The sequence below is a fragment of the Cyanistes caeruleus genome, chromosome 5 (assembly GCF_971803275.1).
Source record: "Cyanistes caeruleus chromosome 5, bCyaCae1.hap1.1, whole genome shotgun sequence".
Lineage (NCBI taxonomy): Eukaryota > Metazoa > Chordata > Aves > Passeriformes > Paridae > Cyanistes > Cyanistes caeruleus.
Window position 1 is genome coordinate 36,402,446 of NC_141705.1, and position 17,458 is coordinate 36,419,903.

General features: G+C 37.9%; 1 protein-coding gene and 1 long non-coding RNA gene across 5 annotated transcripts in view; one reads left to right on the plus strand and one right to left on the minus strand.

Moving 5' to 3' along the window:
* LOC147653044 (uncharacterized) overlaps positions 1-5,551 on the plus strand; it is a 78,123-nt gene extending 72,572 nt beyond the window's left edge. Inside the window, exon 4 of the long non-coding RNA XR_015287174.1 lies at positions 473-5,551. This is a non-coding gene — a long non-coding RNA (uncharacterized LOC147653044). The remainder of the gene's footprint in view (positions 1-472) is intronic.
* The window catches only part of GALNTL6 (polypeptide N-acetylgalactosaminyltransferase like 6), a 424,227-nt gene that overhangs the window by 43,210 nt on the left and 363,559 nt on the right, over positions 1-17,458 (minus strand). The window lies entirely within an intron of this gene.

Here is a 17,458-nt window from a genome sequence, read left to right on the forward strand (position 1 = left end):
TTGCTAAGTAACAGAGAAGAAAGGGACTCTGGAAACCTGCCAAAGTATTTAATGAGTTTCAGTACTCCATGTGAAGTAATGTGCATTTGAAAGTGAGCAAAAGTTTTCAATTCATTTAAGTCTCATAGGTGCTGGCTAGAGTAAGGCAGAAAGGTGAAAGAGGATAGCTGAAGAGAAGCTGTTGGGAGTTAAACATCTGCCTTCCTAAGCATTTAAAACTCCTTAAGTGTGCCTCACAGTGGTAATGTGACTTATAGGCAAATAATTTGCTATGCTTCCCATGTTCCCATTTATTCCATTAATAAATATGTGGAATTTTATTCAATTAACTTAGTCTTTTTCACAGACAATATAGAAAACAGATGAGATATTTAAAGTTATTGTTAGAGAATATGACAAAAACATATTGCAACTTTATAAGCAGGAATTTTGTATTGGAAAACAGGCATTTTCTCTTTTCTTTTTCTTTCAGTACCAAGAAGACCATGTTCCTAATGCAGTAAATACGTTGACAGCTCTCAGGATTCAAATGTTGCCCTTCAACTGGTTCCTTAAGTTGTGGTGGAAGGGGAATACCAAGGCACCTATGCTGAACAAGAGGAAAACAACATGTTTTAGAAAGTCCAACCCAACTATGCAATTCCACCAATGCAGATCAACACCAGCCTGATGAGTTTTAGAGCAAGAGTCCAGAAGGAACACATTCACGCTGATGTCTAGCCAGAAAGAGAAGAAAAGACAGAGCCATGGGAGACCTGGATGGCTTCCAGGCAATATTTCCTTAGCAGAGAGCCAACATGAAACTGGGTCCTATGCCCCGTGTCCTGTAACAGTGAAGCCCCAGGGGAAAATTATTCCATCCTGGGGCATTTTTGTTTTGAATTACTGCTGGTGGTTTGTTTGGGGCTATGGAGCAGATGGTATCATCCTGGAAGTCCTGACTGGAAAATAAAAACTTCCCCCTTTGGCACTAGTTTAGGATTTGTCAGTGAACTTGGGACTGGTAAATATTTCAGGAATCCATGCATAAGTTAGAAGTTTATTGAAGAGCACATCATGTTAATGGAATATTCTGCCATATTTTCTCTGCCTTAACACTTTTTTATACTGCTGTCTTTTATCCAAGGCAATAGAGATGATAAAATAGCAAGCAAACAGCTGAGTGGTCTCTGCCACCATCAGGCAGCCAGTGAATCCCCACACATCAATGTTAGAAAATCATCTCCTCATTTGCATTCATGGTAATAAAAGACATTATGGATAATTTTCCTTTCACTTTTATACAGTAGCTTAAAAAAATAACATTAAGCTACCCATTTTCATGACTCTTAAAGACTAATTTCATTTTCCTTTAGAGATTACATTTTTAAAAGCACATAGAAGCTTTGAGAAACAAAGCTCCATGAAAAAAAACCCCAAACTGGCAAGGCTGTGCACTGTAACATACACTGAATGCTAATACTTTTTTACTTTTATTGACATTTCATATTTCAATATTGACTGTATTTCCACATATGAAAAAATTTAGTGGAGATTTTATTAGAAACCTTCCCCTGAGGATTCTGACTACTACAATACATTTTCAATTCTTACCAAAGTAAATCTAATTACAACATGTCCTTTTTGACTTCAGGTTTTAAATAATCAAAACATAATGCCCTTTTATAAAGAAGAACTTACATAGAGAATGCTTACAACTAAATTGCTACTGATAGAAGAATTGTAGTCCCAGAAATCACTGGGAAAATGCAGGATTTCTCTAATTCTCATAGATACTATATCTTTCCTAAGCATTCCTCTCAGCACAGTGAGTGCCTATAAAAAAGGCAATTGCTGCAGGCAAATCAGACGGAAGATAAAAAAATCACAGATTTAAAATTCCAAAATAATTGGCCATACTTACAAATTATATTAGAATTGATAGATTTTTCCAGTGATAAGTATTGAGTAATGAAACCCCTTGTTCTTTAGATGTGGAAGTTCAGAACATTTATTGCAATTAACAAAACTACCTAATGACTGGAACAGTAGAAAACTCATGATTTTTGCATTTGCTTAAAACAAAGAGAATAAATTGAATGCAATGTTGCCCCATTAATTCCTATTCCACAAGATGTTCTGACATTTGTTGTTTTCTAGGAAGAGCAATGAAGGGGAAAAGCAGGATGGCCTTTTGGTTTTCATTAGAGTGGAATTAGTAATAAGCTGTGTGAAACAGAGTGCTTGGCACAGCATGAATTCCACTCCATGCCACAAGCAGCTACTGCTGAACAGGCCTTAAACTGTCTCCAAAATATGAAGACAAAAGTCCAGTCTTGCAGTCATGGCCGATATGAGAAGTCCTTATGTATCAATAGGATCACTTACACAGATAAAAGAACTGCACTGAGGCCAAAGGAGAAGAATTAGTCTCTTGTTTAGTGGCTTCTGTATAGAAAAGTCAAGTACAAAGCTATGTTTGTAGAAGTAATTTTTTCATGAAACGTCCTACTCAGATGCTTAAACAATCAGACTTGAGCTATTCTAGCATAATATTATGTGAGTAATTACAGTGGAAAGCTGTAAAGTGCTTATGGTCAAAACATTAAAAGGACAAAGACTCCTAAAACATCAGAAAAGCTGGAAGGGTAAGGTTGCTAAACTTAAAAATATTTGTAAAAATCCTTCCACATGAGAACTACCGCACAGACTCACTGAATATACATGCAAGAACAATAGTGTAAGTAAAAGCTAGCTAATCAAAAAATGACCAACCTGGACAAAGACTGCTGTGCACCGACAGAGAAAGAATCTGATTTAGTTAGAGTGTAAACTCCGCCCCCACCCCTACAAAATTTGCTTTGCAAAAAGGATCAACCGAGAAAAAGGCAGCAAGTGCTTCATATGAAAAGACAGCTTACAAAAAGAAACTGCACTGAAAGAAGTGTAGCACTAGCTCAAACTGTAGCCAGCAAAAATTTTTATAACTGCTTGCAATTAACATGCAGAGGAAGGAGATAACCTCACCTGTGAATTTTCAAGGTAAGAGAAAAATGACATGAACTTCAAAGGAGTTGAGTGGAAGCTGCTTGCATTAGAAACAAATGTGGTATGTTGCAAACAATCGAGCTGCATAGCAGGGTTTAAGAATCATTACACTGCAAAAGTGATACATGCAGTGGAACTAAAGGATTTGTGAAAAGGGAAGAGAAGCTTTGACAGCCTGTGGAAGGAAAAGGAGGGAAATGAAAGTGGGAAAGCACTTGTGCTGGATGATGTGTACAGCAGGTACACTGATAGGAACCACCTGCCCAAAACAGCTGAAATTTGGCCATTATAATCAAATCCAGGGAATGGCACACATTGCACTCTGCACCTCTCTGTGTAACCCAGACTGATTAAAGGCTCTGTGCTGAACTACTGAACAGAGACGGATGAATGCTGGAGAGAGGAGTCCATCTCATGCAGGATACATCAGACAAACTGACCTTCAGTGCCGAACCCACTGGCACATTATACAAAAACAAGGGAAACAGCCCACAGCAGAAATCAGGAGTGGTCCTGCTGACCTTGTGGTATCAGGGATGTAATGGAAAAGAATGAAAGGGGTCAGAAATGACTGGTGATCTACTGAATGTAGCTTTCAGCTAGGCTTCAGCATTTTTTATAATAAATTTCAATGTCTTGTTAAGCAAAAAATGTCCCTTTCACCCTAGTGATACCACATGAAGGCACCTCAGGAGGGGGGATAAATTCAGGTACCTTGTTTCACTGGTGACTGCTCCAGCTCCTCTCTGCGGGGATTCCTGATACTGTACCAAAGCTTCTTAAAGCAAATGGCAGAAGCTGACACTAATCCTGCATAAAAGTTCTAAAAAACCTGAAAATCAAAATTTATGTATGTGTAATATTAGTGACAGACTTGTCTACTTGGAGGAAGTGAAAGCAGAAGTAAACCAAACTGAAATTAAGATGAGTTGATCAGATGGCTAGAAACTGATGAAAGTTAAGAAAATAAATGACAAAAGAATTTAGTGGTTGCTCCATCTAAAGACAGTTTCTATACTGCACATAGAAAAAGATGTCAAAGTAGTTGAAATGAATATTAATAAATCTTCCTGAATATCCCAAGAAGTAAAAAAAGTGGACTATTTTATGTACTTAATTAATTCTCTAATCAAATATAATTAAAATTTATTAAAAGGCATTGTTTTATCCATCCTAACAACAGAACCCATTTCAATGTTTACAAAATCATCAACATTCAGGAAGTAAAACCTGTCTCTGTGACATTAGCTTAAGGCAGTTACTCTTTCTTTTTTAACTCAAGTGTCCCTTTTTCTGAACAATTTTTACCCTACATAAATGTATGTAAACTACCAGTTCAAATTATCATTGTGCTGAAACATGTTTCAAGCAGCCAAGTTGTATTAAACTTAACTCCCAAGTTTCTCTATTATCACATTTAATTTTTAAATTCCACTTCATTTTTTGGAAATATTAAGATAAAATTCCATTCTCCAAATGGTGAGCCAGAAAGCTGTGGAGAATCAGCTACAAAGAAACCTCTAAAAGTGCTTGACTTCCAGCTTATAGAAGTTTCCACTGTAATTTCATCACACATTCTTATTTTTCTGACCACATTGCTAAACTTCATTAAAAAATTTGTATTGTAAAAAAGCAATGAGTCTTTATGTGGGTGATGAGGCTCTTTTAGCCTTTTCTCTCATATTTAGGAAATTAATGAAAAAGAGGTGAGCTGGGTAGAGATGGAAGACTCTGAAGAAGAGGCTTCCCCTTCCCATAATTACTTCTCATAACCCAAGGGAAATCTGTCTGAGTTATTGTTAGAGGAGATCTACAGCACTCAAACTAAGCAGGTGGGTCAGCACAAATGAGCATTCTGAAGCAAAAAAATAAATGAAAGCTTCTAAAAATGTCCTGCAGGCAACAGTGTTTAGAATGATAAAATCAAGTAGCAAATTAACAGCTGGAAGTTACAGTAAAGAGACAAATCTAATACAAGCAGTCCCACAAGACTGAGGCCTGAGTGCTGCAAAAGCAAGAAAGCAGAGTTGAGAGCAGCACCTCAGCCGAGGCACATTCATGTCATGAGGAGGGATTGATCTTGGACATGTGGAGTTCAGCAGCAGCAAAAAGTCCTTTAATCTATTAGTAGGAAGTAAGAACTGCTAGAGAAAACAAAAATCAACATCTAAACACAATTTGAAACAGCTGTCAGTTTAGCACCTTTTCATATTGATGGGTATTATCTGCATTCGTAGTTGTCCCTTGAAAATATAGTATTTGAAAATTAAATGTAGAAATAAAGATAGATTGGAGGCAAAATTGTATCAACTGTCCCTAAAATAGGAACTTCAGATTTCCTGGATTTTGCTGAGCTTTGATTTGATTCTTTGTTTCTATGAAAAACACCAGTTCATTAAATTCCATCACTACCTCCGAGAAAGTTCTCTGAGAATGTATGGGGGCAGTATCTGAACAGAATTGCTATCTAATGTTTTCTTCCCCTTTTTAGACAGAGAGAAATAAACCAGAGAATTATCTTCCAGAGCTTACTTTTGCTTTATTGATTTAATTAAGCCCAGTATAGCATCATAAGCAAAGTCTAAACTCAAGGGGAAAAAATTTCTATTTCATTAAAGATAATAAATTATTCCTTTTGAAACATAACCCCTGGATTGAAAATAGGCTCTTATTTTCAAAATAATCCTTTAATTCAGACTTTGTCCTCCCAAGGCAGAATCCTAGATCACAAATCCAATCAGTCAGAAGCCTGCTGTCAAAAGTTAAGATGATCTTGACTAAGTTATTTGAGTGACTATAGCTCTATGTTTTCTAGAACTCTAAAACATTATGTACTTATTGCAGATTAAAGAAAATTAAAAAGACATCACAGTCCACCCAAAATAACTTTGTACATAATGTGTACACCCAGCAGCTTGGGTGGTTTTAGGAATGACCAGTGAGAAAAGAAGCCCTTCTGATAAATACTATACACACTACTGTATAGCACTACGTGCATATTTGCAGCAGTTGGGAACTTCGAAAAAAGACCAACAAGGCAGCTGAATTGCAATCACTGCCATAAACTCCACACAAAAGAGAAGCCTTTGCTTGTTCTGCATCTCCTGCAGTATTTCAGGCTCTGGCTTTGTGTGTGCAACACCAAATTGATTCAGGTGGGCAAATAAGTGTTAATATTAAAGCACTGCAAGGAAATGGCACCTACTGTTTCAGTGGTTTTTCTGTTCTATTCCTGCCACTGTTCACACATCAGATCAGACTGAATAGTTAGTGAAGGTCATTTCCAGAACACTTCCAAGTTACAAAGATTTTGAATAAGTGGAAGTATGGTTAAAATAATCTTCTCCTGATTTTTTAGCAAAGTCTCTAAAAATACTGCTGCCTATCATCCTGATGGAATTGGCTTTTCTTCAGGGTTCCACAGACCACCCCTGGTGACTCTGACTCAAGCAGACAGAACTCTCACACTAGGCTAACCAGATGAGACACACAGTTAATGGTATGGCTGTGATCTGCCACGGAGCTGAGGATCTGGATGGATGTTATTCCTTTGATCAGTTCTTCCATAGTTCTGTCAGCAAATGCCCCCACTCTACCCTTATGCACAAACACTACTTCAAATGCAAGAAGAAAGTGGGAACAAAAGGTACTTTTAATATTTCATTTATGTCTGTCCTTGGGGATTAATGCAGAAGCCTGAAAAGATTCCATGCTGACAGGGAGGGAGGCTGGAGCTTGTGTAGCAGTGCCATCACTAAAGAAAGCGGCTCATCCATTTGCCAGTGGTCAAAGATTTCATGAGCATTAAGTTTTAAGAAGACAAAAAAAATTATGCCTGAAGAGGTTAATATGCAGCCAAAGGTATTCTGGGATCCTGGAAATGCTCTCTTAAATGTGTCACTGCCATTTATTAAAGCTCTATAATTTACTGTGTTACCTCATTATGGAGGGTAATGGGGAGCCAGGCATTAGATTTCTCCCAGTCTGCACCAGAGGCACAAGAATATTTTCTTGTAAAAACTGTGAAGCAGTGAAAGCAGTTTTTCAAGTACAGAACTGACAGAAAAAACACTGGAAAGTACTTCACAATGGAGCATGAAGGAGCTGAAAACCGATGAAGTCGAGCACTTGATTGTCCCATGAGAGCATCTACTTTTAATTTGATGTTGTAAGGATGGACAGACTGTGGAAAACCAGAGAAATGAACCTTACTGGTATATTATCAATTGCAGTGAAATTAAGCTAAGTATGTGAACTCTGCACCTGACTTTGAAGGCAAACACAGATAATCAGTTTGCCATGGAGCTCTGCTAATTTGCACAGGCCATAGTGGAAACTGCTGAGCAAACCACTCTGATCTCAGAGCTGGGAACAAGAATCCCTACACAGTGCAAGTGAGACAGCCAGCCTCTGTCATCCAAGGAGCTGCACACTAAAACTCTCTTCTAGCTGGAAGGTAGAGGATACATTTCTAAGAACAGCTAGCAAAAGGGGACCTTTGGGAGTAATTAAAAAGCAGGAAAATGGGGGATGATATGAGCTCAAGCTGGACTGGGTACATTGCTGGCTTTTAGGTGACTCACCAACAGAGACTGCAGCTGCCTTGCAAGCTTTTTCTCTCCTGGGTCCAGAAGCTCACACAGCCCAGATACTCTGGTGCCAGCACTGTCCCACTGCCTGCCATGTAACAGCACATGGAGGGGTCACCCTAACCTATAGAGATCTATAAGGAAAATACTGCAAGAAAAGGTTGAGAACTGAAAAAAATAACATCTAAGCAATGAAACCACATTAACTCAATCCCCAAGACTCCTGTCTCCAGAAAACTTACTTCCAGAAAAAAAATATTCCTTTGCATTTACCTAAATTAATAATATATAAAAAAAAAGAAGGTGTTTTGGTTATTTTAAGAAATATCTCAAGATTTGGAGAAATTGATTTCGGCAATCAATAATGCCCAAGTCATTAAAAAAAAAAAAAAAAGTGCTAGAGATAGTCCTATCACTTCAGAATTACATTAGAAAGCATAAAAAAAGGTGTATCAAATCCTGAACTGGCAGGAAGGTAAGCTGAATAGTAATAAGAGCTCTTGCAAGTGGTGAGAAGATCACAGAATCTTCTGGGTTGGAAGGGATCCACAAGTAAATGGCTTGTACAGAGATCAAACCCACACCTTTGGCATTATTAGCAATGTACTCTAACCAACTGAGCTAATCTAACCTAGACAGGCTTACAAAAAACCTAGACAGGTTACAAAAAACCCACCCCTAAAGCCACCAAAAACCAATACAATAAACACAACAGAAAAAGCAAATCCTTAATCACATACAATCAGAAAAATCTTTGTCAGAAATGGCAGCCACTGACCTCACTGAAACTAATTTAATTTGATCTCCATCATTGGCCACATTCACCACCTCAAACAAATGGGGTCCATATCACCTAGAAAATTACTGACAGAGAGTCTCATTAAGTAGGTGGTATTCATAGGAGGAATTGGTAATACTGTTATCATTTTACAGACTACACAAAGAGTGCTCTGTGCTTCTGATTCAATGGGCTTTTTAGCTCTGAGAAATAATTCAAACACAGATTTAAAGATGACTCAGGGTCCACTTCAAGGCCTTGAGTCCTCACTTTCCCCCAGCTTCTCTGCCTCAAAGGTGGAGGCTGTCCTTGGGGCCATGAATTGAATGTCAGGGGGAGGTTGAGGTGCTGCTTGGTGTCAGCACACAGATGGGTTTCAGGCCTCAGATCACCTGTTTCCCCCAAGGAGGTGAACTACTCCAGCTGTCCAAAAACTTCTCGCCATGGGACATTACTTTAGCCCCACACATCACCTCTGTTTATGCTGCAGTAATTTACTCTTAATCTTTGAGATTATCATCTGTTATTTGGCTGCCAGGGTCAGCACAGATTATGCTGACTGAATAAAATCTGTACACCTCCAAGGGTGTCTATGTGTGTCTATACTGTTACTATAACTTACTTTCTTTTTAATCTCTTGATCTGAATCTCCTGAATGCTTCCACTCTGTCCTACAGCTTGTTTCCCAACTCCCTGTTTGGGAAACTTTGCCATGTTCCCTGCAAAACTCAGAGGATGCTTCTCTCTGCAGCTGGTGAGAACTGGGAGCGTGGATCTCACCTGCAGGTTTCACTCCTGACACTTACTTTCGTAATTAAAAAAAATCCCTCACTACCAACTAAACAGAATGGAGAACTATGATGCCATAAAGACCAAGATAATACATCTGAACATTTTGCTAGAGAAAACATTTTCAAACCACTCATTTCCAGCTAGCAGAAGAGAGCCCATAGAAGGCACAGAGAACAGTAATTAGGTGAGTCTGACATTTGTTGTCCTAGTTTGTGAAAATATTTTCCTAAAAACCTCAGTTGTACAACACAGAACCGACAACAGTAAATTGTTGGCTGTCATTACCCGCAATAAGACAGAATAGTTATGTCTGTAAAGCAGCTACTGTAGCACCCAGCCATGTTCTGGTGGCAAGAGAAAAAAAAAAAGCCTAATGAAAGATTTAAAGGAAGAATGTTATGCATGAACCTTCTTAGACAAGCTATTAAATACAAATTGCAAAACACAAATAAGTACATTATGAAACACAGAACTGCAGGTCAAAGATTGAAATCATTAGCATAGACAGAGTTGCATTTAAAGCTTTCATTCTGAAGCTATACACAGGATGCTATTCTTCTAAATGCTACATTTATAAATGAAGATAAAATGAAACAGAACACTATGAATATTTTCTTCTCATACCTATACTTTAAAAGCAGAACCGTGCTTCTACCCTAATTAAACAGGATGTTATTCCATTAACAATTAATATTAGGAGCAAGTGGGAAAAGAATCAAGCCAAAGGGAAAACATCTGCTTTCAAGTATTGCTAAAAGAACTCCATTCATAACTTAGTTTTTTGATTAGTGATGAGGCTTAATCTCCCCACAGAGGCAGAAAAGTGATATGGTCACAACTAAATGGTGTTTTGGGCTTAGGTGAAGTGGATTCCTGACAACATCTTTCAATCACTTGCAGGTGCAACTATTCCTGGAGGCCGAAACCTGCTCTACCTGGAAGGTACAATTTATTGACAAAGAATAATAGCAAGAAAGAAAGACTAAGTACATTTTCTCAGAAGAAGAATGAGCTTCACAGAGGTCAGCATTTTGTCTTCATTGCTTCTCTTTCCAGAGCAGGGAGAACAGCTTCAAGCAAATCTGACACAGCATGCTCTGCATTAGCAGTTTTCTTCCTCCATACATCACCCTGTCTGTACCAATACCCTTTAGATACCTTCCCATTAATCTAGGAGTGGTTTGTACACCTGTGTTTTCCAAGGAGAAAACTCAGCTAAACTACTCCAAATCCCCATGCAGAAGCAACAGTCCTCCTCCTGCATCACAGGGGAGGAATTCACCTTGAGACTTGATTTCGCTTCCTGGGGGATTTCATAAGTCGGAGGGAAATGGATGCAAGAGATGCACCACCTGTTTGGGGTTTTTAAAGACACACCCTGACTGCTGTAGGACACAGACTCTAATTACAGACAGGTGCCATCTGAAGTGATGACTAGGAAGAAAATTAGGAGACAATGAAAAAAGTCTTCCTATTTTTGTTTCAGTAAATTGAACGACTCTGAAATCACACAGCAGATGCAAGTGCAAGATCCATGTATGCATTTCTGGTAGTTCTTCAAGATCATCACATTATTTACTGTGCACTAATAATAAAGATGGGTGCCAGGCAAAACTCCAAGTGAATAATGTCATTCTCCACAAACTCTCATTGCCATGAGCAATAGTGTCCACATGATGAACACTGTGCAACTGAGCCAATATTCCTTCACCTCTCTGTGGAATAATGAAGTTCACTCCACTGTCAAGATCCATTCAGAGCATGTGTGTATGTATTTCATTATCAAGACAAAAGCCAACAGCCAAGTATGCAGCAAGAAATATGTATCACATTCTTGACAAGTAATGTATGTAATAAAAAGCTCCTGTTTCAGAGAAAGGAATATAATCAAGAACATTTTTTTCCTCGCATGAAAGATTTTGAGTTCAGTTTTCCAGCTACAGTTCCATTGATGAAACACAGCTAATTTGTACTCTAGGCGGAGATTAATGTAACATCTTTTAAATATATTTTCTAGTAAGAAGTCAGCATACGATCTATTGCAGTAAGTAGTAAAACACAGAAATAATCCATTTTCAGGAAGTGCGTGGCTTGTCTGCTGATGTAAATAATCCTTTGAAATACCAATTCTTGCAAAAAAGATGTTTGTTTAGAAACTGATACATGAGGAGGGCTTTCCTCAGTCACTAAACCACTCTAGCTGGGCCTCTATACTGACCTATAATACTGAATAAAATGTTTTTAGGGCTATTATATAGGAAGCTACATTTAAAACAATTCTTTGAAATATTATTTCATACATGGCCCAAACATTAAATCTGAATATATTGTTTGCATTTTTCTTTGAATTGCTTTACAGTATTTTAAATCTTAAAATAAAACATTTTCAAGTTAAACACTCCCTGTTATTGTACGCCTTGCAAACCGACTTTATCACAAAAGATTTCATTATTATGTTATGTTTCCCTCCTAGGAAACAAACACATAAATGAAATACATCAGTGAATTAACAACACTCCTCCCTCTATCTCAGTTACTAAATTAAGTCCCTTGACTGAGCTGGAGAATTCAACAAATCACTAAGCACTTATCTTTGTCTGTGGAAAAACAATTTTCATAGCAAAAAAAAAATAATGGTACACAAGTAAACCACCACTGCCATTGAAATTCTGTACAGTCCTCTGTAAAATATTAAGGGCTGATGAACTTCAGCAAAAGTTTTCTCCTTGATCACGTCACAAACTGCCTTTACCTGATGCAAATTTCAGTAAATAAAGGGGGAATAATGCTACAATTGTGAAAAACCTGCCCTAGTCACCATTGCAACAACTCAATACTATCCTCTTTTTAATGACTTTTGCATATCAGAAGGGTATAATATCCCCCCCCTCTCAGACCTCTCTGTTCTGAAGTTCATCTGGAGTCTAGAAATGACTAGTCCATGGTTCCCAGACATGGTGGTCAAATCTGGACATGGCAACATGTCCATGACAGATAGGCAGACTGGGATATCCACCTGCAAGTTTTATGAATGTTAACACATCACAGGATGAAAATGTAACTTTATTTAACAATTTAACACTTTCATTCTTTCTGTCACAGTACTGACTAACTAGCTATTTGCATTTATGCTTTAAACTTCTCCTCAGCTGTGGCACTCTTTGCTGTTTAGTGCTGAATTTCATGTTATTTCCTTCAAATTATTTCTTCAATTTCCCAGGACCAAACAAAAACTGCATTTTGACTATATTCTCAGAGACTCCCCTGCCAATGCCAGCTTTCTTGGGTTTTGAATATTGTTCATATAATTAATGAAGACACTCAACTGTGTAGTTCTGTAGAGCCATTTCCCTCAGGGACCTGCATCAATATTTGAGACAATCTCACAGTTTAAAATCAAACCATTCAGAGCTACTCTTTGACAGCAACTTCTCAGCTTGTCATGTGGTCAGCTGATGAAAAATACAGATGATAAAGGTGTATCCACACTCTACCAAATTTAGGAGAAAGCAATACTGGCAACACCAAAAACCTTGGAAGGAAGATCACAATCACTGCCTCCCAACTCTTTAAAGTAGCTAAGTTCCTAATACGGCTTCAGGTATCCCTGTTCCCAAAGGAAAAGAACTCCCTGCTCACTCCTCTAACCCTCCCTGCTGTAGCCTGCAGGTGTGTGGTCTTATCCCCATGCAACAACAGCTTTATCTTCCTCAGACTGCTGAATTCACTCAAGCACTAGAAAACTAGATAATTTTCCTGAGTGCAGTAGGTTTCCTTGGGTTTACATGGCTCTTGGAGGTGGGTATTGTAAAGCATGAGAGGCAGCACCAAGCCAGCAGTGTGTCAGTTTTGATTCATGATCAAAAAGAGGGTTATTCAATACTTTATGATTACAAAAATCACAGAATCATCAAGGTAGGAAGAGCCCTTCAAGATGATCTAGTTTAACCATCAACCCAATGCCACCGTCACCACCCCTGAATTAGGTGGTTTAAACACAGATCAAGTATTCCATGCTATCTACCATCCTCCTTTTCTTTTCCCTTCTTCCCTCACCCAGAGTGAGTCAATAAACCTGTCTCTTGCCTGTCCCAAAACTTAGCAAGCATACATAACCTTGCACACCACACAAATCCTCCTCCTCCTGCTCACACTAGATCAGATTTACAAATCACTGGGGTAATCCCTGCATCTGCTGTACCTGTTAGAGTGCTCCTGAAAGCATTCTAAATTTTAAGCTGCTTCTAAGACCCAGAAAAATATATGCCCACCTTTTCCAGTCACGCTGTATCCAATAGTATCATTGGCACCTGCAGTGATGCCCCAGATCTGCAGGTTTCTGGGTGCTTGAAATCAGAGCCACACAATCACTCCAGTTCTGGAAGGATCTGGGGAAGCCACAGACAGCACAACCTTTATCCCAAACAACTTTTCCCTGGCTCACCTCCTCTGCTTACTGTTACTATCAGAGAGTGTAAACCCCAGTTTGAGGACAGGAAAGCATGTCTGCAAGGTGCACTCAGACTGATGACACTCAGTATTTCATTTGGAGAACACCAGCTGGAGTGTCCCTGGAGCCAACTCTGACATCACTCCTGCAGGTAACTAATATGGATGGATGGCTAATTTGGCTTTAAGCCTGTCCTCCAGGATGTTTTAATTTGGCATCAATCTTACTTCTGACAATGATAAAACATAAGAACTCTAACAAAACATTTGACTTCATGCCAGTGTTTCTGATTGTTCTCATTTATTTGCAATAACTGACATTTACATTCAGACATCTCAAATTCATAACCCTTTCCTTGTTGAAACCAGCTTATTTCTTAGGGTTATGAAATATTTGCATGCACTTATCTTTGAGTATCTTTGCCACTCAAAATTATTTCATTAATAATATTTTGAAATTTATCTTCATGGATCAGAAGTTCCATATTTGAACTGTTCTTGTTGTGACTCGTTAACCAAGTATGATACTGCTCTTTATCCTTGCTTTAGTGTAAATATCCTGTTGGCCATTTGCTTTCCTATAAGGCTTGTACACAGAAAGCTGAAATGTATTTTCCATGTGTTTTTAAGACAATAGAACTCCATATCCATCAGCTGAAGACCAAGTGAAAGAGATTCTAGTTTCCATTAAATATTGAAAATTATTTATAAATTTATAAATTTATTTTTGTATTATTTACTTAAATTTATACACATGACAACTATAGATCCAAAAATATTTTACAAAATGCTTGATTTTATTTTTTTAATTTTTTTCTGCCAAAGAGCTAATTGACTAGTTAATTTAAATTACATAAGTTATAATGAAAGCTAACAGCTGGAGAAAATGGGGGGAAAAGGCCTAAGATATGGTAGCAAAATTTGGACTCAACAGTGTCCTCTAAATATTCCTGTTTGAAGGCTCTACAGTAAGTCACTTATCTTTCTGGAAGTATCTAGTATTTCTAGAAGTATCTTTCTACTTCAGTAGGATGCTTTCATAACACTCAAACTTGTGATGCAAATAAAAGCTTTTAAGAAAGACCCTCTTGAAAAGCTCCTCATGAAAGGTCAAAGAAACAAGAAGAAATTTCTTTTAATTAAGTGCACATGGAATTAAAAAAATAATTTTCTTGCTTCATTTCTTAAAATTTTGTTTCAATCCCAAGAAGTGTACACATTGTTTTTTCAGAGACCTTCAAGGGTTTGTTTTAGCCATCAGCTAAACACAAACATCCGTCTCCCAAAGGAAAACCAAAACCAAAGTGGTTGGCACTGACCAAGGACCAGCAGGAAAGCCTATTTCTTCCACCTACCTCAGTCATGGCAAAGACAGAGGTTATGTATTCTGCACACCTCATAGTAACTTTTGCCAAAGAGTAGAGAGTTCCAATCATTGTCAAGAATGACAATGCTTTTCAAATTAAACCAGCCTATTCTTATTGAAAGGAAACCAACTGGGAATTCTCTGAGTGACCAGGACAAAAACATTAAAGCACCTAGACACTTAAACAAAAACTTATCTAGCTCCCAAACCTGAAACATCACCCCCTTTTTAGAAAAAAAACATAGCTCTACCAGTAAGAACAGTAGATCAAACACTAGCCAAATATTCTTATTATTATCTTTGTAAAAACTAAATTAATTTCAATTTCCAAAAAAGGTAAGGCATGGAAAAAGAACAACCAAAGTATTTAACACGTGGAGAAAGGGACAGTCCTTCTGTTTCTCTTAAAAATGAGATAGATGTAGGCTAAGTTATATATCAGCATTATTTTATGTCTGTCTGTTTTTAAATGTCTTGAAAGGTTTAACTTTTGGCCTGTTTCATATCATAGGAGTTTTGGTATTAATTTGACTAAGACTAGGGTATCTTTTCCAGAGTTTTCCAGCCCTGGCTTGCAGGTTCCTGTGAACTATAGTTGGTATTTTAAGCTGCTATTCAAGTACTCACAAAACAATGAATATATAATTGGGACATTTCTTTTTTCCTGTTTTTACTCATTGCTTAGCTAATTATGCTCCAGAGACACTCTCTGGCTAAGCAGCAGCAATGCTGAATAATTCAGAAATGAGGAATATCAATGTGCAGAAAGGAAAGCTGTCATGAAAATCCCCAAGGATCTGCTTCAGCTAACAAATCTCACAGCACGTCAGTGACCAGCCCTGCCTCTGGCACTGTCATGAGCCTCTACTGCTCCAGCTATTGTTTTTATCTACAGATTTTCTGTGTCCCAACAAGAGACTCTCCAAAACACTGCATTCTTCAGACTGAATTACCTAACTTTGAAAAATGGATTTAGGACACCTAAGTTTACTTTTCTAATTACTGTCATATGTCTGGAAGGATGTGTATAGTGTTAACATTACTCTTACAGGGACAAAACCCAGAGAGAGATGAAAAGGTTCAGAAAGGCAAACTTGTCCAATGTAAATATTAACAGACATTGACTTATGGCTAACACCAAGATTATTTACACAAACAGAAAATATACGAGACACAAGAAATTTCAAGGTGCATTTTGAATATCAAAATGCTAGTCATCCCTGTCAGACTCTCTTGCTAAATTTGCTTGCTAAAATCTTGCTCACCAGTAGCATATGCTCATCTGTGGGTTTCAGAAATTTCAGAATAATCAACTGGAATAATTCTTCCCTTAAAATGTAGGGTTTTTTCATGCTATTGCACATGAAAATCACATTATGAAAATTAAACTCACAAAAGAAAATTAGTGCATTTACATCAGCTTTTTAATAAAAGCATATCTCTTAAGGTATGATGACAACAGGGAGTTCAAAATAGGTTTTAACTAAAATTCACATGGGCTGCCTCTCCCCCAGACAAACTGTAGTTTATATGTAGAGGTGTTAAGTGTTAGATATATTGTGACAGACCAAATAACTCAAAACACTTTTCCCAACCTACAGGATTTATTCAAAATACTTTTGACTTCGGCCTCCAGCTTTACAATAACGATTCCTAGGGCTTTGTTACTACTATCATTGATGTTACAAATAAGAAAGGAAACTACAAAGCTATGTTAATTTTAGGCTTCATTAGAAATGGAAGTAAAAAAAAAAAAGACAATGCTTATTGAATGAAAATGGATTCAAGTATTAGAAAAGCAACATAAAAGTTCTCAGGGAATCTTTCAAGTACATCTCACCTTTCTGCTCTTCCATACACCTTGATTCCATTACTTCGTCAGAGCCACGACTGGATCAATAGAAGATTTGCAAGAACAGCTGCCCCAGGTAGCTGAGATATGCAAGGCCAGATTGTTCAGGGATGGAAGAAACCAGCAACAGATAGGCTTTGGAAAGGGCAAACACAACTTTAAGATCTGCTAATACAAGATCTTTCCAGCAGACATCGCTCAAGTGCTGAGGACTGTGTGCAGTATGATGTTGCATGCAAATCTGGCCTGCACTTTTCAAAATGGAGATGTGAACATAAACTTAGAGCTCTGCTGGAACCACCAGATGAATATGGGGCTCGTATTTTCTGAGAAGAGGCTGCAAAAGGCCAAGGAAGTGAAGATTGTTACAGGATGTGAGCTTTCTTTAGCAACAGACCAGGAATTATCTGACAGATCAAATATTTTTAAACATCCTGGTTAGGATGTTTAGGTATGTTCAATTAATTTCCAGAAAGACCAGCATTTTCAGAGAACTGAGGCATCATCTCTGCAGCTGTCAAGTTGCAGGAAGCCCTCCAGTCCTGCTGGTGTTCCTGCTTTATGGTTTGAACTCCACAACTTTCTGCTTTTACCCCTTCTCTTGG